Source organism: Cervus elaphus, chromosome X, assembly GCF_910594005.1.
Source record: "Cervus elaphus chromosome X, mCerEla1.1, whole genome shotgun sequence".
Taxonomy (NCBI): Eukaryota; Metazoa; Chordata; class Mammalia; order Artiodactyla; family Cervidae; genus Cervus; species Cervus elaphus.
In genome coordinates this window covers 144,187,590-144,210,546 of record NC_057848.1, presented here as the reverse complement: position 1 = coordinate 144,210,546, position 22,957 = coordinate 144,187,590, and the positions used below count along the sequence as shown (strand labels likewise).

General features: G+C 41.9%; 1 long non-coding RNA gene across 1 annotated transcript; it reads right to left on the bottom strand.

The window, feature by feature from the left end:
- Nucleotides 1-10,141: 10,141 nt before the first annotated feature.
- LOC122690781 lies at nt 10,142-21,348 on the bottom strand. Its single transcript, XR_006340101.1, has 3 exons — nt 21,337-21,348; nt 20,284-20,287; nt 10,142-10,284 (listed from the first exon to the last, which is right to left on the bottom strand). It is a non-coding gene; the product is annotated as an uncharacterized LOC122690781 (long non-coding RNA).
- Nucleotides 21,349-22,957: the final 1,609 nt, after the last annotated feature.

The following is a 22,957-nucleotide window of genomic DNA, read 5'->3' as shown; positions in this document are numbered from 1 at the left end:
AAAAGTTGGCTTAAAACTCAACATTCAAAAAACTAAGATTATGGCATCTGGTCCCATCACTTCATGGCAAGTGGGGAAACGATGGAAAGAGTGAGACTTTATATTCTTGGGCTCCAAAATCACTGCAGATGGTGACTGTAACCATGAAATTAAAAGATACTTGCTCCTTGGAAGAAAAGCTATGACCAACCTAGATAGCATATCAAAAAGCAGAGACATTACTTTGTCAACAAAGGTCTGTCTAGACAAAGCTATGGTTTTTCCAGTGGTCATGTATAGATGTGAGAGTTGGACCATAAAGAAAGGTAAGTGCCAAAGAACTTATGCTTTTGAACTGTGGTGTTGGAGAAGACTCTTGAGAGTCCCTTGGACTGCAAGGAGATCCAACCAGTCCATCCTAAAGGAAATCAACTCTGAATATTCATTGGAAGGACTGATGCTGAAGCTGAAACTCCAATATTTTGGCCACTTGATGCGAAGAAGTGACTCATTGGAAAAGACCCTGAGGCTGGGAAAGATTGAAGGCAGGAGGAGAACAGGACGGCAGAGGATGAGATGGTTAGATGGCATCACCGACTCGATAGACATGAGTTTGAGTGGCTCCAGGAGTCGGTGATAAGACAGGGAAGCCTGGTGTGCTGCAGTCCATGGGGTCACAAAGAGTCAGACAAGACTGAGCAACTGAACTGAACTGAACTTGCACCAGTCAAAATGGCCATCTTCAAAAAATCTACAAACAATAAATGCTGGAGAGGATGTGGAGAAAAGAGAACCCTTTCACACTGTTGGTGGCAATAAAAATTGATATAGCCACTAAGGAGAACAGTATGGAGAATCCTTAAAAAACTAGGAATAAAAGTACCATATGACCCAGCAATCCCACTACTGGGCATATATCCTGAGAAAATCATAATTGAAAAAGACACATGTAACCCAGTGTTCATTGTAGCACTACTTATAATAGCTAGGACCAGGTGGCACAGTGGTAAAGAACCCACTTGCTAATGTAGGAAATTCAAGAGACGTAGGTTCGATCCCTGGGTTGGGAAGATCCCCAGGAGAAGGAAATGGCAACCCACTCCCGTATTCTTGCCTGGAGAATCCCATGGACAGGGGAGGCTGGTGGGCTGTAGTTCATGGGGTCACAAAGAGTCAGACATGACTGAGATGCTAACACACACACACACACAGGATGTGGAAGCAACCTAGATGTCCATGAACAGATGAACGAGAGTTAATTTTTAATGTAACCATCTCATTAGATTGTTGTGAGGGTTAAATAAGTAGATAGGGTTAAATAAAGGCATATGACACACTCAGACTTGGAGTGAAATGTTAGATATTTTTTGTCCAATCCCTAACAGGCCTCTCATTTTGTGGCACCCATAAAGTCACTATAAGCTGTGACCCGTACTGTGGTACAGACCTCTGCAGGCCACAGGTAATCCTCAACGAAGGACAATAGCACTCTAGCCAATTATTTAACTCTAACCAAGCTGACATACACATGCTCAGTTATTACCCCTAAAGCATCTTTTATCAGGAGAGACCTTCAGCCTGGACTACACACACCCTGTGTCAGAAACAATCTCTCATCCGCCCACATGGAGGGCCTGGTACTGGACCCCGATCACTCATCAAGGCTTCTTCTCTTGTGGTGGTGAGTCCCTTTGGGGCCTTTCATGTCCTTGCCAGGGACAAAACTCCATCAGGACCATTTCAAACCATGAAAGAAGAGAGACAGAGATCACAGTTTCTTTTCTCCCAGAAGACCCTTTGGTCCCTGAGGATATTCACCCATCTCTTCCCCAGAAACAGCTCTGTGTTGTACCAAGTATTGGGAGAGAGAGTTTTTCTCAGAACCTGAAATGATGATGATAGTTATTATATGATAGAGAAATTTCATCTTTTTTTCCTTCTCTTTCTCCTTCTCTCAGAGTATTTTGGGTAGCTTTTTCTTTTTTTACGATGAAAATGTATTATTCATAACTAGAAAACAATAAATCAAAGGAGAAGAAAATGTGACTGCTTTAAAAAAAATCCCCTCAGGATACAGGTACATGTATGGCTGAGTCCCTTCCCTGTTTACCTGAGACCATCACCACATCGTTAATTGGCTATACCCAAATACAAAATGTTTTTGGTTTAAAAAAAATTAAAACTAAAAAAATCCACCCAGTGGTGTCTCAGTATTTAAGCATATAACGCTATCTAATTATCCAAATGTAAAGTTGTTTTTAACAAATTCCCTGGAATTCATGACATGTTAAGTTGATGTTGGAGTCCTGACCACTTAGTGGATTAGAAGAAAGCCCAATTTTTTTAAACCAAACATTTCTAAGAATCTCTAGGGATGCTTATCAGCATGCTTGAATCCATCTTGCTTATTCCCTGTATTTTATAGGCAGAACGAATCTTCCCTCCAAATGCTCAGGCTCTGGGCAAAAATGGAGCCACCTGTACAGACTTCCAGTTCTCTTCCTCTGTGAAGACTTGTCCTGACCTACAGTGAGTTGTTTGACAAGGGTGAGTTCAGTATTATTCAGGTGGTGTATGCTGAGACCAAGAGACTGGGAGATGACTGCCACTGAACCCCAGAGGAAGGGCCACGTCCTGCCATGCAGGGCCACACCAAGAGGGACCAGGGTTGATCAGGAAGCAGAGGGGGTGAGGGGGAAATGTGGGGAGAAGCCTTGCCCATAAAGGCAAGGCAGGGTATGCTGGTTTAGGATTGGCTAGTTTGAATCATTTCTGCAGGCTCTGGGGTGGACGGGCTGCCTTGAGTGATCTGATACTGGGGCCCTGGGGTGATGAGGGCAGGGGAATATTAGCTGGGAATCTAAGGCCAGATTGAAGAGATGGGGTTGTTTGTGGTCTGGACTGGTTAGTTTGCACATGAAAGGCTGTTTGCTATCCCTAGAAATGAACTGATCATGGGAAGAATAATTCCCCTCTGGTCACCTGTCATCCACGCCCCAGATGTCAGAGCATCAAGAAGAGATAAAATCAGAAAATATAGTTAAGGGCTTCCCTGGAGGTCCAGTGGTTGGAAGTCTACCTTGCAACGCAAGGGGACATGGGTTCGATCCCTGGTCTGGGAAGATCCCACATGCCACGGAGCAACTAAGCCTGTTCACCACAACTACACCACACTACTCCAGAGCCCATGCTCTGGAGCCTGTGAGCCACAACTACTGAAGCCCACAGGCCCTAGAATCCGCATTCCACAACTGGAGAGTAGCTCTCCCTCGCCGCAACTAGAGAAAACTCATGTGCAGCAACAAAGACCCAGTGCAGACAAAAATACACATGTAAATCCATGGCTGATTCATGTCAATGTATGGCAAAAACCACTACAATATTGTAAAGTAATTAGCCTCCAACTAATAAAAATAAATGAAAAAAAAAGAAAAAAAATAAAGAAATACTGTTTAAGTGCGTTATAATATGAAAGTATTTTTTAAAAATAAAGAAAATACCGTTAATACATGAGCCTCTGTTATAGACCATCTTTGTGCCTTAGACCAGTTGCTACATCCTTGAACCTCAAAAGTGGAGGGGCTCTGTCCAATTCTACCCACAAAAAGTGTAAGGCCTCAAGGCTCTCAGATCAGAGTGCCCCATTCCACACATTGCTTTCTTTTTAAAAGAAATATATTTCTTTTTCTGAATTAAGAACTGAATTTATACTATTATGCCATTTCTAAGCATCTTATCTGTCATTTCTTGCCCCCTTTTCTGTTATTTTTTTTTCCAGTAGATTCTAATTTCCAAGAGACAGGAACAGTGACTTCCTACTCATCATTGCATTTCCAGATGCACACAGTTCTAATTACTATTTAGATATTTATTAAATAATTTCATTAACAGGTTCAGAAAACAGGGCATCTGGGAAAAATATATGAGGGCAGGTGTACTATTCTCTCTCCACTATTTATGATCCTTGACATTTTACCAACCAAATTTAAAACAGGAGAAAATTGTTTCCTAAAATCAGTGCTCACTCCTTTGCCTGGACCAGGACTAATTTTTTTAAACAACTTTACTGATAGATAACTTACATACTATACAGTCCACCCATTTTAAAGTACACTAATTCAACAGTTTTTAGTGTTTTCATAGAGTTGTGTACAGTCATCATAAACTTCCCCAGAGATTCTCAGAAGCATTTGCTAAAAACAACAACAATGACAACAAAAACACCTTAGATTTCTCTTACTAACCCTCCTCTAATGCATCTTCCTTCTCCTCTATTTTTCCTAAAATACAGTCAGAGAAATGTTTAAGTCAGAGGAGACAGGAGAGAGGAATAAAGGGGCAAGGGAATGCAGGAATATGGACCACAGCAACTTCCTCTCCTGCCACCATGGTGACATTCTTAGTTTGGGTTTCTCAGAAAGCAGAGCTTGAGACAGGAGTGTAGGCCATTTATTGGGGAGGGAATTCCAAAGTGTGAGCGTGAATGCTAAGGGGGAGCCAGATGGGGAAGAAAGAGCCAGTGTAAGGATGCTTGAATCCGTTTTCAAGGACTCAATCCCACCAAGACCCCTGAATAGCCTGCTGAAGACCTTCTAGCACTGTTCCCCTGGCAGGCTGGTATATTACTTATCCATGGGCTGATGATCCCCATTGCTTAAGGGTGGCCTCCAGGGACAGCAACCCTTGGGCAGTGCTTCAGTGATGATCCAGCATGATCCTCGTATTGGAGAAGGTCTGAGGCAGAAGGTAGCAGCAGCAGTGAGGGGCGAGTGACTGCAGTCCCTACCGCTGCAGTTGAAACTGGGAGCATGCCTCTTAATTCATAACAGAGCCATATACCGTGTGTCCCCCTCACATACGATGGCATGCTTTTAAAATGACTTTTGCTGAACTGTAACTGATATGTGATAGAAGGCACGGATGAGAAGGAGACACGGTGATGAATTTTCACAACTGTACATGCCCATGGAAATCCACTTCACATGAGATATGAAACATTTCCATCATCCCCAAAAGTTCCTTGCGCCACCTGCTTGGAGCCAATCCCTGTCCACACCCAACCCCAGTCCTGACCCCAGTCAACCCCTGCCCTGACTTGTATCACCAGAGATTAGGTTAGGCTATTTCAGAACTGCACATAAATGGGGACTTCCCTGGTGGTCCAGTGGCTAAGCCTCCACGTTGCCAGTGCAGGGGGCCCAAGTTTGATCCCAGATGCCACAGCTAAAGATCCCGCAGGCTGCAACTAAGAACTGGCATAGCCAATAAATAAATAAGTATTTTTTTAATAAAGAACTGCATGTAAATTGAATCACATAGTATGTATTCTTAATTCTGGCTTCTTTTGCTCAACAAAATGTTCTTGAGCTTCTTACATGATGCTGCGTGATCAGTGGATTCTTCCTTTTCATGGCTGAGAGGTCTTCTATTGTATGAATATGCCACAACTTCTTTATCCATTCTCTAACTGATGGAAATTTGGACCACTGCCAGTTTGGGGCTATTTAGGAGGAGAACTTATGAACATTCTTGTACAGTCTTTTGTGAACATTTTAAATTTCTTATTTTATTAAGATCTCTTTGCATGTGTAGTCTCTTTCTCATAGTCTCTTTCTTTGCTTTATAAATCTTAGTGCAAGATGGAGAAGGAGTCAGAAAAAAAAAAAAAGAGGAGAAGGGAAGGCTCTGTTCCATTCCCTGGAAGGCCCACCACATCTCCTGGCCAAGCAGGCCATGTGTCATGGGAAATGGATTTAATACATGTGTGGAATGTTATATAAAAAGCAGTCAGAGTATTTTTTTAATATGCCCTTGAATGTAAAAAACATGAGCAAAAGTCATCTCTAACTTCTTAACAGTACCTTTAACATACACGCCAGGTATGCAGAGCTTTTAGTTTCTACTTGTTGGTGGTAAAATTTGAATTTCTTATGCACATGCATTCTTTTATAATCAGAGAAACAATAAAGATTTTTAAAGTCCATTCAATGTGGGTGATTCTCCAAGAATGTGTCTCCTCTCCTTGAAAAATCTCTGTTGTGGCAGAATGTAATGGTATCAAACACTATATATATATGCATATATAATATATATATAATGTATATGTATGAATATAGAGAAAAGTACGATAAATTTAACATAAAAAAACTTGAACAGCCTAGAGCTGAGAATAGAGCATCAAATTATGGCCCCATTACCCTCTCTCAGAAGAAATAGCTAAAATATCTCCAAATAAGATTAGCATGATAAGGAAAGTACAAGCAGCAAAGATATTTAAATCTAGAGATCAAAACTGGTTCTTATGCATCAGATGAAATCCGAGAGTCAGAGGGGCAGACCTGTAAAGATCCCAGGGGCTTCTCCGCAGACATTTTGCTCGTGGGTGTTCTTTTCACCCCAGATGGTCTTCAAGGTGGTACAGTGGGAGACCTCACCACAAACCCCTCCAGCCTGAGGCTCTTCATACCACTACCCCCAAATTTTTTGCCTTCTCTTCAAGTCTCCACTGCTATAGTCTCCTAGCCAGGCTGCCTCCATCAAACCCTCTGGTTCCCATGCCCCAAGTACTGACTTCTCTTGACTGCCAAGTTTCTGACTTACTATCTCCCTGGGGGACAGTTAAGAGCTTCCCTTTCCCTGCGGGAACCAGTACATTTTAGCAGTGGCCTTCCTGAGGCATGCTCTTGCTCAGTGGTCTAACCTCAAATGCTAGCTTAAGTGGTGGGGGTTCCAGGCCCTCTAGGAAGAGGGTGTTTACCACAGAGCTATTTAAGGGCCAGGCAGAGCTTTTAGTGAAGGCATGCACACGACCAACTCCTTCACTGATGGCTTATCTTGCCTCCACTATTTCCCCTCAAGGACGGAGATTCTAAAGCACAAATTCATGAAGAGCAATTTTTTAGCTGCCGCTGGCACACAGCTGAGAATTAACTTGGTTCTCACTATGGAGCCAGGATGTGTCATGCTCGGAAAAGCTATTCAGCAGTGGGGTGATCTCATTAAAACCATAAAATAAACTAAAGCAATCAACACTGCATCCTTGGAAGGCTAGAAGCAGGTAGGAGCTCAGAAATCGCTGGGAGGCAGAAAGTTCCCTTTGCATGTCGGGGAGAAAAGATCTCAGCTCCTATTCTTGGGCTAGGATATCTGAATGCATGCCTCTCTGCCTAATCACATACCTTGCTTCTTTGGTACTTACATGCACAAACTAATCCGCTGTGATATATTTAAAAAGTCAGCATCACACAGCAATTTTCGTACTTGGTACATACTCAACAGAAAAGCTTACGTATTTTCATGAAGAGGCATGTGCAGGAATTTTCTTAGCAGTGCTGGTCATGATAGCTTCCAATGGGAAGCCACAAAATCATCACCAACAGAAGAATGGATAAATTAAGACAGCTAGGAGAATGAATGATCACATAATGCAGTTGGATACCACAAGCACAATATTGAGTAAAAGAACCCGGATGGAAGACTGCAGACTGTAGGGTGCCATCTACATAAAGCAGGCAAGTGGTACTTTCATATGCTATTAGGAGTTAGATAGTGTTGACCCACACAGGCATATGCTGACTACAAGGAGGCGTGATGGAGCTCTTGAGGGGCTGGACCTGCTCTGATTTTTGTTTTGGGTGCTGGTTTCCAGTGTGTGATCAGCTTTTGAAGCCTCACTGAGCTGTGCACTTATGATTTATGCACTTTTTGGTATGTATATTATACTAATAATTTCATGAGAACTCATTTGACAGGCACAAAGCTTCAGTTAAGCAAGATGAATAAACCCTGGAGAGCTGCTGTCAACAGCGTACTTACAGACAACAGAAATGTATCATACGCTTAGAAACTTGTTAAGAGAGGAGAGCTCATGTTAAGTGCTCATACCACAACAAAGTTTTAAAAAACTGAAATCATTAGGAAAAACTCTCAACATCAGACTGTAACAGATGCTCAATGACTGTTAACTGCAGTGAAGGAAATCGAGAGGAGTAGAGGTAAATGGCTAAGTGGTATAAGGGTGTGAAAGTGACTGTAGTCTGCCAGGTTCCTCTGTCCATGGGATTCTCCAGGCAAGAATACTGGAGTGGGTGGCCATTCCCTACTCTAGGGGATCTTCCCAGCGTGGGATGGAACCCAAGTCTCCTGCACTGCAAGCAGATTCTCTACCATTTGAGCACCAGGGAAGCCTAGTACAAAGGTGCTGTTCAGTCACTAAGTCATGTCTGACTTTTTGTGACCCCATGGACTGCAGCACACCAGGCTTCCCTGTCTTCACTATCTTTCAAAGTTTGCTCAAACTCATGTCGATTGAGACAGTGATGCCATCCAATCAACTCAACCTCTGTCGCCCCCTTCTCCTCCAGAGTATAAGGGTGTGCCCAGTGGCTAATATTTCTTGAGGAAAGAACTTCAAAAAGTAGAGAAAAGAAAGTGAGAAAGTGTGTCAAATTTCAGTATGTCCCTACTGACGGCCAAAAAGCATATGAAAAGATGCTGAACATTGCTAATTATTAGAGAAATACAAATCAAAACCACAATGAGGTCTCACCTCACACAGGTCAGAATGGCCATCATGAAAAATTTACAAACAATAAATGCTGGAGAGAGTGAGGAGAAAAGGGAACCCTCCAACACTATTGGTAGGAATGTAAATTGGTGGAATTGCTATGGAAACAGTATGGAGGTGTCTTTAAAAACTAAAAATAGATTACCATATGATCCAACAACTCTACTCCTGGGCATATATCTGGAGAAAATCATAATTTGAAAAGATACATGCACCTAGCACATTGCAGCACTATTCACAATAGCCACAACACAGAAGCAACCTAAATGTCCATTAACAGATGAAAGGATAAACAAGAGGTGGTACATATATACAATGGAATATTACTCAGTCATAAGAAAGAATGAAATAATGCCATTTACAACAACACAGATGGACCCAGAGATTATCATCCTAAATGAAGTAAATTAGATAAAGACAAATATCATATCACTTATATGTGAGATCTGAAAAATGATACAAATGAACTTATTTACAAAACAGAAATAGATAAACTTATGGTTACCAAAGGTGAAAGGCAGGGGGAGGGATAAATTAGGAATTTGGGATAAACATATACACATTACTATATATAAAATAATGAACAAAGATGTACTGTATAGCACAGGGAACTCTACTAAATATTCTGTAGAATATGAAAAATAGGGAAAATAGGGAAAGAATATGAAAAACATTAGATATATGTATAAGTAAATCATTTTACCTGTATGTCTGAAACTAAAAAATCATTGTAAATCAATTATACTCCAATATACTAAAAACATTCTTTTAAGTTTCAGTATGTCCCTTCTTGAAGAAACCAGAATAATTATACCAATGCAAAAAATGTCTCACACCAATAATCTTGACTTAACATATATGCAGAGTATATCAGGTGAAATGCCAGGCTGAATGAAGCACAAGCTGGAATCAAGATTGCTAGGAGAAATATGAATAACCTCAGATACGCAGATGACAACACCCTTATGGCAGAAAGCGAAGAGGAACTAAAGAGCCTCTTGATGAAAGTGAAAGAGGAGAGTGAAAAAGCTGGCTTAAAACTCAACATTAAAAAAATGAAGATCATAGCATCTGGTCCCATCACTTTATGGCAAATAGATGAGGAAACAATGGAAGCAGTGACAGACTTTCTTTCCTGGGCTCCAAAATCACTGCAGATGCTGAATGCAGCATGAAATTAAAAGACGCCTCCTTGTTGGAAGAAAAGCTATGACCAATCTAGACAGCATATTAAAAAGAAACATTATTTTGCTAACAAAGGTCCGGATAGTCAAAGCTATGGTTTTTCCAGTAGTCACATATGGACGTGAGAGTTGGACCATAAAGAAAGCAGAGCACTGAAGAATTGATGCTTCTGAACTGTGGTGTTGGACAAGACTTTTGAGAGTCTCTTGGTCTGCAAGGAGATCAGATCTGTTAATCCTAAAGGAAATCAATCATGAATATTCACTGGAAGGACTGATGCTAAAGCTGAAGCTCCAATATTTGGCCCCCTGATGCAAAGAGCCGACTCACTGGAAAAGACTCTGATGTTGGAAAAGACTCTGATGTTGGGAAAGATAGAAGGCAGGAGGAGAAGGGGATGACAGAGGATGAGATGGTTAGATGGCATCACTGACTCGATGGACATGAGTTTGAGCAAGTTCTGGGATGGTGAAGGACAGGGAGGCCTGGCATGCTGCAGTCCATGGGGTTGCAAAGAGTCGGACATGCCAGAGAGACTGAACAAGAATAACAATCTTGACTAGCAAAAAGGTCACATGTCAAGGCAAGAGGTAACCATCTCATGGAATTTCTTCCCTCTAGTAAAAGTCATACACATTATCAATATATTCTTTCTAAGAGGCAGTAAGAATTTTAAAGTGACTTCTCTCCTTTGTTTCATATGTTGATAACTCTCTGGCTCCAAATCCTCAGAGCAAAACAAGACAGTGTGTCCATTGCTCAACACTCAGTCACCCAATGTTCTGGTCCTGACATGCTCAGGTAAGAGTCCTCAAAAGCTAAAACCAGGGCAAGGGTTCAGAGTCTTAAATGTCTGCTGAAGACAATTACACATCATTATATGTACACAAGATGAGATTCATGTGCACAAGAGAAAAACCTTTGAGAAAACTGTCACAAAATTGATTGATGAGAATCTATTGAATTCATTTTTCCTCCAAAGAACAAAGAACTCCTTGAGGATAAGTTGGGCACCTTTGTAGACCCATCTTGACACACAAGATCCCTTTCCCCTGAAGCCTCGTTTCTCACACCTTAGGGTGCTACATACCCTGGAGATCCTATTAAATTGCAGATTCCAATTTGCGGGTCTGAGCTAGGGCCTGAGATTCTCTGTTTCTAACAAACTGCCAAGTGAGCCTGATGTTGTTGTTCTGAGGACCACACTTTGAGTGGCACAGTCCTAAAATGGGGAGTTGTCAGTGATCATAGGAGCCTGAGGAAATCCTCTTATTGATATTTTCTGGGTCTTTTTTTTTTTTATTATACACTACAAGTCTCTGGCAACAAAGCCACTATCAACAGTGGACGGTAGGGGTGGACACTGATTGATGGAGGAGAGAAGTGGAGAAATACTATTCCCTGCATACTATTTGTACTCTGTGATTCATGAACCACATGAAGGAATACTCCTTCCAGAAATTAGATAAATACATTTACAAGAGGAAGAAAAAAAAAAACCAATTCATCTGTTATGTCTAGTTTGTTCCTAGCTGAGTAAAGCCGGCCCCAGGCTAATCTGTCTCAACATTCTGATTCATTCTTTAACCGGGTAAGCAAAGGCGGATCCATTGTGTGGAGATATCATTAGTATCCAGGAAGCACCAGGCTTGATCACAAAGGTCCCTCGTCTTGTCCTGCAGCTGTTGATGGTGAGCCCTGTCACTGAGATTTGGGGTGGTTTCTGTGACTAATGACTGGTGGAAGGCTGCATACTTCGATGTGAGCACGTATCTAGGATATAATTCATCCACCAGATAAAGAAGCCTGTTAAGGTTACAGCTCCTTCCAAGTGAAAGCTTTTCCAGCATTACGCACAATCAAAGCAAAGCTGTTAGGATCAGGAAGAGGACTAACACACACAGGGCACTCAAGTCTGAGGGGGAAAATGTACATTTTGGCAGGGGTGGGGGAGGAATCTGGCCTTTAACTGAACAACGGACTTTCAAATACATTTTCACACACTGATTTGTTGAACTTCTGATCCATTCATAAAGAGGAAACCATTTTAAAGTCTGTTCATAATTGTAGGATATTTACCAGTAAACTTTTTAATGAAGTATGTAAACTTTTTAATGAAGTATGGTAGGCAGAGAAAAGCACACAAATGAAAATTCACAAAAGTGAATCAATGAAATCTCACAAAGTGAATCAATGAAATTTCACAAAGTGAACAGGGTCCAAGGAAAAGAATCAAGACATAAAACATCACTGGAACCCCAGAAAGCACTCATTATGCTTCCTTCCAGTCACTAACCCCTACCCCACAGTAAGCTCTATTTTGACTTCTAATAGCATAGTGGTTTTGCCCGGTTTTGAGCATTACAAGATGGAATCACGCACTGTTCTAAGATTTTAATTAGCACCTTCATGAGCCCTCTTCTAATCAGTAAATTGTACATCTTCTGTCTCTATACTCAGAAAGAGTGCCAATGAATAGCTGGCTGGTAAAGTCATCACAGTAGACCCCTAAACCACCGTGTGTGTTTTTTTTCTCGAAAGAGTTGCATGAAAGAATACTGTCCACCAATTACAATACCTCTCTGTAAAAGGACACATCCAAGCACAGTGTCTTCATCTCCCTTCTCTTTTCAAGTCATCAGTTTTAAATTACCATGTGACCTAGAGGCACTGCAGATTTCAGGTCTGCAAATCTCTTCAGAGTCAGGAAAAAGAGTAGAGGAGAGGATAAATCCTCCTCCTGTCAGCAAACCCTGAAACAACAATACCCCTGTTAACCTCATTAGGGAGAAATTCCATGGCAAAGAGAGAAGATGTAGCCCCCCTGGAATGAAATTATCAATCAGCTCTGCTGGAGTAAGATGGGGCCAGACCAGGGGTGACTTCGTTTTGGATTTAGCAGCTGGCTAAGTGGGATGGACGCCTGAGGGATGTCTTTTGGGTGAGGACACTCTGGACAGGGGAACATATATAAAGTGGCACAAAGAAGCCTTCAGAAGAAGATGTTATAAAGGCAACTGATGAAGCTGTTGACAGGACGGGCGGAGACCTGGAAATCTAGTTTCGTGGTATGGATGTCAGGAATCAGGGCTATTTATGACCATACAGAGGATATTGGAAACCAAAAAGGAGAGCAGCAGCTTTACTTTCCCATTTTTTTCCCCTCAGAAAACCACTCTGGCTGAAGTCCGCCTCACTTCATGTCAAACCCAGCAAGACTGAGGGGATGATAACAGCCCTGGGGAAGAATCTGAAGACCAAGAGCCCATTTTGTCATAGCAGGAGAGATGAATGCTTCGTTCTTGGCCCAGGATCACATCACTATGGCTCCAGAATGCAAGGACTTCATACAAAAGGTTTACCCATTTAGAGTCCTTTTATAACGTCCACAGGCCTGACATCTTGATCAGGTCACACATCCCATCATATTTGAGGTCATCAGACCTACTGGTGGTGGCACAGGGCCATGAAAGGAAACTTGGGCAACTGGGAAGCTTGTGAGCAACAAATACTCACAGGGCACCTAGTCTGCAGTTGGCACAGACGGAAATACATTCCCGAGTCTTAGGGAATTCAGCATCCTTAGAAATGCAGACTCTCGAGCTCCTCCCCACTCCTGAATCAGATGCAATCAAGACCTCCAGGTGGTTTCCATCGATATCTAAGGTCGAGGGGCTTTGACTTGAAATGAGACTCTAGCTCAGTTATTCTCAACTCTAGCTCAGTTATTCTCAACTCTAGTTGCATATTAGAACATTCTGGAGAGTCTGTGAAATCCTTGTGTCCCCTCCTATACTGTTGCTGGGAATGTAAGGTGGTGCAGCCACTGTGGAAAACAGTACAGAGGTTCTTCAGAAAACTAAAAGGAAAATCAGCATATGATCTAGTAATCCCATTCCTGGGCATATACCTGGAGAAAACTGTAATCCAAAAATATATGCACTCCTATGCACAAGACACAGAAACAATCTAAATGTCCATTGAGAGATGAATGGATAAAGAAGATATGCTACATATATACAATGGAATACTACACAGCACCCCACCCCCAAAAAAGAATGAAATAATGCCACTTGCAAGCAACATGGGTACAACTGGAGGTTATCATGCTAAGTGAAGTAAGTCAGAATAAGAAAGACAAATACCATATGATATAACTTATATGTGGAATCTAAAATATGACATAAATGAACCCATCTACAAACAGAAACATGGACATAAGTGAACAGACTGGTGGTTTCCATTTGGATGGAGGTTGGGGTTGGGAGAGGGATGGAGTGGGAGGTCAAGGTTAGTGGATGTAAGCTTTTATATATAGGATGGATAAAAAAAAAAGGTCCTACTGTATAGCACAGGGAGAACTATATTCAACATCCTATGATAAATGATAATGGGAAAGAGTGCATTTTTTTAAAAAAGAATATATATATATATATGTGTGTGTGTGTGTGACTAAATCACTTTGCCTTTTAGCACTAATTAGTACAACACTGAAAATCAACCGGGCTTCCCAGGTGGCGCTAGTGGTAAAGATCCACCTGCCAGTGCAGGAGACATAAGAGACATGGGTTTGATCCCTCGGTCAGGAAGATCCCCTGGAGAAGGGCATGGCAACCCACTCCAGTATTCTTGCCTGGAGAATCCCATAGACAGAGGAACCTGGTGGGCTACAGTCCATGGGGTCGCAGAGTCAGACACAGCTGAAGTGACTTAGCACACACACACACACACACACACATACTTCAATTTTAAAAAAGTGGAGCATTTCAGGCCCCAAGAACAGCCGGGGAAAAGGCTATGAGGTGGGCACAATTTTGGAGTACTTCAAGGACAACAAATAGGGTGATGGTGAGAGTGACGGGAGTTGAGGCCAGCCAGAAAGGCCATTCCAAAGTGACCTTCAGGCCACTGGAACTACGATTGATGAGAAGCCACTGATGACTTTTGAACAGTTAGTCAGCATTTAGCATAAAAAAAAAATTGTTAAGCCCTGAGCTAAACCGTGATGTTTTTAAATAGTCAGTTTTTTGACCACTTTACCCCATTAAAAAAAGAAACAAACCCTTGCAAAACTGAGAGTAGTGTACTAATGCAGTGTGGAAATAAAAAAATTTGTTAGGATAACAAAATTCACAGAGGAAGGTAAATTAAGTAAGAACCACAGGTTGAAGTCCTCGTGTGCTGCTGCAAGATCAGTTGATCAGTGGGTGGGGCAGGGGGGTGGGCGGGCAGGGTCAGGGGTAGAGAGCCCCTCTGCGGATTACTTACAAGACAAAATAATATATCTGGCCCCCTTCCCAGACTTCCTCTTGGGCTGCTTGCCCCCTCTTCCAGCCCCAGCAATTTCTTGGTCTCTTTTAGCCAGACTCCTGTCAGAAGTCACTTAACATCAGTTGGGCAAGCTCTGAATAAAATCTGTTCACGTGGCTCGTATCCTCATCCTGAAATGGGCCTGCCTCATTTCTTCTTCAAAATCACAACTCTGGGTCCGGAGATGATGGCATAAAGTCAAACGAAGTGAGGGCTGGAGGAGGACACGGTGCAAAGTCTGGGAGATGAATCCCAGCAAAGATAGTCAAGCACCATCCAATCCAGTTCTCCCTACTAAACAGATTTGGAAGCTGAGACCTAAAAAAAGTGAACTTGTTTATTTATTGGTCAGGATGCAGAGCTAATTTGTGGTCAAATCCAATTGAGAACCCAGGCCATCAATGAAAACGCCTGCCCTCTGAGGCCTGCCAAACCCCTTCATGAGCACCGTTTGCCTCCAGAGACCCTGGTATCCCACCCCCACCCCAAGCCTACACATGGCTTTATGTCTTTGTCCCTGTCCTTGGAGTTTCTGGGGCTATTTCAAAAAGTCTCCCTAGAGTCAGGGTAAGTCCAGCAAAGATAAGTAAATATCAGAGGGCCCTTAGAAGCTGTGGAGTACAAAGAACTCTTCAGCTGATGGGAAGTTCCAGGGGCTGTGTCAGCTTCAGACCTGAGCCATTCTGGCGGGAAACCCACAGCAACCAGCATTTTAAGAGCCTTCACCCAAGTGGCTGCCAGCACTAGAAGGTCCTCTAGGACTCTGCATCACCCCCGTGTGACCGAAGGTAACCCTGGACCCCATCAACAAGCCCCAGTAATCAATGTGCCACCTATCAGCCTTCAGAGGGCTTGTATGTAACGGCCCCCATGGTCAGGCAAATTCTGGGCAAAAGCAGTGTTGTTGGTTGGACCTCCCATGCAGGAGCCACTCAGGACCCAGGACCTCAGCACCTACTCTAACTTTTGCTGCATAACAAGCCATTAAAATGCTGGAGAGGGTGCGGAGAAATGGGAACCCTCTTACACTGTTGGTGGGAATGCAAACTAGTACAGCCACTATGGAGAACAGTGTGGAGATTTCTTTTTTTTTTTACTAATGAATTTTATTTTCTTTTATTTTTTCATTTATTTTTATTAGTTGGAGGCTAATTGCTTTACAATATTGTAGTGGTTTTTGTCATACATTGACATGAATCAGCCATGGATTTACATGTATTCCCCATCCCGATCCCCCCTCCCACTTCCCTCTCTACCCGATCCCTCTGGGTCTTCCCAGTGCACCAGGCCCAAGCACTTGTCTCATGCATGGAGATTTCTTAAAACACTGGAAATGGAACTGCCATACGACCCAGCAATCCCACTGCTGGGCATACACACTGAGGAAACCAGAATTGAAAGAGACACGTGTACCCCAATGTTCATCGCAGCACTGTTTATAATAGCCAGGACATGGAAGCAACCTAGATGGCCATCAGCAGACGAATGGATAAGAAAGCTGTGGTACATAAACACAATGGAATATTACTCAGCCATTAAAAAGAATGCATTTGAATCAGTTCTAATGAGGTGGATGAAACGGGAACCTATTATACAGAATGAAGTAAATCAGAAAGAAAAACACCAATACAGTATATTAATGCATACATATGGAATTTAGAAAGATGGTAATGATGACCCTATATGTGAGACAGCAAGAGAGACACAGATATAAAGAACAGACTTTTTGGACTCTGTGGGAGAAGGCGAGGGTGGGATGATTTGAGAGAATAGCATTGAAACATGTATATTACCACATGTGAAATAGATCACCAGTCCAGGTTTGATGCATGAGACAGGGTGCTCAGGGCTGGTGCACTGGGATGACCCTGAGGGATGGGATGGGGAGGGAGGTGGGAGGGAGGGTCAGGATGGGGAACACATGTACACCCATGGCTGATTCATGTCAATGTATGGCAAAAACCACTACAATATTGTAAAGTAATTAGCCTCCAATTAAAATAAATAAATTATTTAAAAAAATTTAGTGGCTTGAACTAATAAGCACTGGTTCATTCTCCTGATTCTGGGTGTCAGCTGAGAGGTTCTTCCGGTCTGGGCTGCCTAGTATGGTCTGTCACCTGTCTAGTCGTTGGCAGGGTGTCTGGTCTCAGGGGCCACAGGTGGGATGGCTCATCTCTGTTCCATGGACTCCAGCAGGCTAGCCTGAGCTTCTTTACACAGCAAACTCAGGGTGCCAGAGAGAGGGCAGCTTCACAGGGCAAGGGCTAGTGACGAGTCTCATAGACAACAGGAAAGGTAGGGGGAGGGCTAGCTTAGGAGTCTGGGATAAACAAAATGCACCACTATATATAAAACAGATAATCAATAAGGACCTACTGGATAGCACAGGGAACTCTACTCAATATTCTGGAATAAACTACATGGGAAAGCAATCTGAAAAAGAATGGGTATATGTATATGGATAACTGAGTCACTTTGCTATACAGCTGAAACGTATGCACCATTGTTAATCAACTATACTCCAGTATAAAATTAAATTTTTTAAAAAGGTTCTGTTGTATCCTATGGCCAAGCTCAGGTTCAAGGGGTGGGAAAATAGACTCAACCTCTCGATGGGAGGGACTTCCCTGGTGGTCCAGTGGTTAAGATTCTAAGCTCCCAATACAGAGGGCCAAGGTTTGATCCCTGGTCAGGGAACTAGATCCAGGGCTTCCCTGGTGGCTCAAATGGTAAAGAATTTGCTTACAATGCAAGACACCTAGGTTCAATCCCTGTGTTGGGAAAGTCCCATGGAAAAGGGAATGGCAACCCACTCCAGTAGGTTTGTCTGGAGAATTCCATGGACAGAGGATTTTGGTGGGCTACAGTCCATGGGGTCACAAATAGTCGGACACGACTGAGCAGCTGACACTTTCACTTATGGGGGGAGCAGTAAAGTTAACTTGCAAAGGATGTACAGGTAGAGATAGGGGGCGTGGGTTGTGGCCTTTTTTTGCAATCAACCACTTTGTCCAGAGTCCTCCAAGCACAAACCTCCTTCTTCATCCCATGAAAAATAGAGGGCTTCTAATCCTCGCTTCCCACAGGTGCTTGCCTCTTAAGTAATTGGGTCCCAGAGAGGTGTCACACTATTCCAACCTGATAAAATTCCAATAGAAATCACTAGTATTCCATATTAGCCAATGACTTATCGATTTCATCCATGTACTAATTGTTTTATTCCCAGGATCATTCATGCAAACAACAAGTAAAGATTTTTTTTCAATGTATTTATTTCTGTATTAAAGATTTTATTTTACGGGACAGTTTTACTCAGGGAGACTGCTTGTGGCCAGTGGCTTTCTGCCCAATAACAACACTACAAATTATATTTAGCAAATCAACATGCTACAAGATAGCAGACTCAATTAGAAATATAATGCTTGGCTGCTTGTTTATTGCTTGTATTATATAGTTTTCACACATATTAAGGTCAAGATTGCGTTTATACTTGAGCAGTCTAAAATAAGAAAGCCATAACCAGGAAATTCAACAATGTATTTTCTGGTGCATGCTCTATTTTCTCTCTGGCCAAGTCCTCAAGTAGTCGGAAAACATACAACCTTATGTGCATCCTGGAGAGTGGGAGTGAGATGGTGTCAAGGAGGCTGCTAATTTTTTTTAATGTTGCAAGTTGCTAGGAATTATTAGGTTCTCATTGGTACTGGTGACATTCAACCTATTTAAGTTTGAAAATGCCTAATGCTGGTATTTCTGCTTGTTGTGTAGGTCTTGTGAAAAAGCTCAGTCCAACCCAGCCCATTTAGTCCAGTCATAAAGAGAACAGAGAAAACTGACAAGGGACTCTGTCCCAAGTGTGAATCTCTCCTCATAAGTAGCTTTCCAAGCAATATGTGAATTTACTCTGCTATCAAAAGCACCCATGAGATGTATTAGCTGCCTTTATGGGTCATCTATGGGTGCCCCTTTGTGTATACATAGAGATAAGTGTATCTATGTAGTAGATATTTTTTTCTTCAGGTGTAAAGTTATATGAAGTTCCAGTCTCTTTCTAAACATGTCCTCTTTCTAGGTTTCGATATGTCCACCTGAGGTGAAGAGATGACTGACTGGAAAAGACCCTGATGCTGCGAAAGACTCAGGGCAGGAGGAGCAGGGGTGACAGAGGACAAGATGGTTGGATGGCATCACTGAATGGACATGAGTTTGAGCAAGCCCCAGGAGATGGTGAAGGACAGGGAAGCCTGGCAGGCTACAGTTCATGAAGTCACCAAGAGTTGGACACGATTGACAGGACTGAGTGACTGAACAATGTCATATACTGTTACAATACAGAGGTTGCCAATTTTTTCCCATAAAGGGCCAGATAATAAACGGATTTAGTATTTTCAGACCATATGGTCTCTCCCAACTAAACTCTGCTGTTGTAGCATGAAAGTTACCACAGATCATCCGTAAATGCATGGGTGTGGCTGTGTGTGAATAGAACTTTATGGACACCAAGCTCTTCCTATAATTGTCACATGTCATGAGTTACCATTCTTCTAAAAAAACTTCTGTAACCATATATACAAATGTCAAAACCCCTCTTATTAGAAGGGGTAGAGGATAAATTAGGAGTTTAGGATTAACAGATACACACTGCCATAAATAAAATAGATAACCAACAAAGATCTACTGTATAGTACAGGGAAATATGCTCAGTATTTTGTAATAATCTGTAACGGAAGATATATACTTATGTAGTATTCAATTACTTTGCTGCACACCTAAAAGTAACACAATATTGTAAATCAATATACTTAAACTTTTTTAAAGGGAGGGGGGAAGAGAACATTAAAAAACAAACAAACACCCTCTTAGTAGTTTACAGATTCCTGACCTAGTTCATTAACTAACAGAGAACCATCTGATGTGCTCTTCAATACCGCTGTAGCATCTCTATTTTCTCTATGAACACATTTCTCTATGAAACCTAATTTCTTTAAAATTTTAAGCAACCTTTTTATATGTATAACCCCAGAGAAGAATCACTTCTTTGTTCCTCTGTATTTTTTAAGTAAAGATAAAAGACACTTGATAGTGAATTAGCCTTCCCTTTCTTTATGTGCACATAATTTTGTAAGTTTAGGTCTTTCATTTTCATTATTCTTTACAAAGCTTCAGATTTCTTTGTTTGAGTGACGTGACAATGATCTGTGAATTGGCAACACGAGTAATAAATCACTAAGTTGTGGGACAAAACTCACTCTGATAATGGCAGCTTATTTCTCCATCCCAGAATCAGCAAATTCCATCCTTCAAGATCTTCCATTATGCGTTGTAGTTCTAACCCTATGTTGTCTTTGATTACAGCATATCATAAAGACCTGTGTGCAATCTGATCCTTTTTGATTTTCCAATTTAGATCTCAAGAAGTGAATAAAATCAATGCCAGTATTTTGACAGCGGTAGTAGTTCAGACTTTGTTCAGAATTTTTTTCTTATAACTTATGTTGTTCTATATTCTGATGATACATAGAGAATGTTTCACAGTGTTCGCATTTATCTCATGGCTTTGAATGCTTCTGTCTGATACAGACAAGGCTGCGTACCCTCCATGTCCAGATAAAACTGCTCCACAGTTCATCTCATTCTGGATGGATGAAGTAGGTCTAATGAATCTTTTCATGTGACTTTGCCATCTGATGCCTTATGACTTTTTTGGTAAACACATTATGCTGGATTTACTTAGTAGAAGCTTTAATGTTTTAAGTGGCTCTTTGAATACTAAACCTATTTGATTTGCTTTCCCCACAGTCAAAGTGACACGGCATCAATCTATTCTGAGTTGTTGAAGGTTCCCTTTGAGGCACTTCCGCTCGGGTACTATTTACATCTTCCTTCATTCCTGTGTTACCAAAAAAGTGCATGAATCTGTATCTTTCAGTGTAAGCCTCTTCCTTCTTCAGGTCAACCATAAATTCAATTCAGTGACTTTGGGAGACTTGCTGGGCCCTGAGTTTGGTGCCAGATATTGTTGTGAAAGGAACAAGTAAGAGAGGAGAAATGCCTGATCTTAAGACATCTACACCTGTCCTGAAGAAGAAGAGCTCAAAAGCCAATAGCTACTAAACAGAATATCTGAACTGGGTTTCAGATGATTTTAGGCAATGGAGAGATGACTTACTGAAGGTACCACAGGATCAATTTTAAGTTTCCCCTGCCATGCCTATTAAACTATTGCCTCTACTGTCCTCTCCATCTGATGAAAGGAAGTAGCCTCTTTCTGCTTAGAAGTCACACTATGAAACTTTAAATTAAAAATGCTTATTCACTACATCTACCAAATTTATGTAGTATTCTTATAGTGGGGGAGAAGCTAACAAAAAGGATGCTGTGTGAGACAGGACCAATTTTATGTTTTGACTTTATCATTTTTTGTGCAGTCAAAAATTTGCTCATGAGCTTCTCTGGTGGTCCAGGGGTTAAGAATCCGCCTTGCAGTGCAGGGGACACAGGTTCAATCCCTGATCCAGGAAGACCCCACAAGCTGAGGGGCAGCTAAGCCCATGTACCAGAACTACTGAACCTGTGCTCCAGAGCCCACAAACCACAACTACTAATCTCCTGTGCCACAACCACGAGAGCCCATGTGCCCTACAGCCCGTGCTCCACAAGAAGAGAAGCCACCACAATGAGAAGCTTGAGCATCACAACTAGAGAAGCCCCCACTCACCACAACTAGAGAAAGCAACAAAGACCCAGTGCAGTCAAAAAATAAATAAAGAAAATATCTTAAAAAAAAAACCCCAAGGTTAATCACCACAATTAATTAAAAAAATGCTCATTAATTATGAACAAAGTAAATCTATTGCATTGAAGAACTAGTGGGGCTTATTTTTTTTTAACGTAAATTGAATGGATTGTTCGGCTCAGTTCAAACTGGTCGAGCTGAAACTTAGGCTCAGCCTAGGCAGAGGCAGGGGTGGGTTAAAGGTGTGTCTAGGAATGTAGAGGGGCAGTTATTCAGGATCAGAAGTGAAGGGAGGTGATGGGCTTCAGAACTGAGAAAGCAAGCAACATTTGGCAGATCTGAGGGAATAAAATGACAGTTCAGTGGTTAAGACTCCACGTTTCTCTTACAGGGGGTGCAGGTTCGATCCCTGGTCAGGGAACTAACATCCCACATGCCATGTGGTGCGGTAAAAAATAAAATAAAAAAATGTGGCAGACCTGAGGCATGATCAGGGCAAGCAATAGCCCAAAACACTGATGGAAACATCAACCAACTATCTAAACCAGAAACCCCAAAGGAAGACATACTAAGAGACTGAAGGAAAAGAGCAATTCAGCAGGGAATCAAATCAAAGGTGAGGAAAGACCTTGATAAAAAGAATCAAAGGCTTGTCTTCACCTCAGACTTTTTACTCTCCTCCAGCAGAACCCTGGACCAAAGCCCTGGGCTGTTCAAAGGGGTGGATGATTATGGACACCTGACTCCAATACAAGAAAAAAAAAAATGAAGAGGGTTGTGGTTCCCTGAAGCAGAAGCTGAAGAAAACATTCTTTCATGTCGCTTCTTTACGACTATCACGAGAAAGATTTTTTTTTTTTTTAAGGCAGACATCATTAAATAAGCACTTAAATTAGCAAGCTGTGAGGTCTAACTATTTGGTTTAAAATTCAGCAAAGGGTGGATCCTGATACTCCTGAGAATGGCCATGAGAAGGGAGTCTAAATCAAGAGCTCCAAGTTTTTAGTTCTAACTCTGCTGCTGCTGCTGCTAAGTCACTTCAGTCGTGTCCGACTCTGTGAGACCCCATAGACGGCAGCCCACCAGGCCCCCCTGTCCCTGGGATTCTCCAGGCAAGAATACTGGAGTGGGTTGCCATTTCCTTCTCCAATGCATGAAAGGAACAGTGAAAGTGAAGT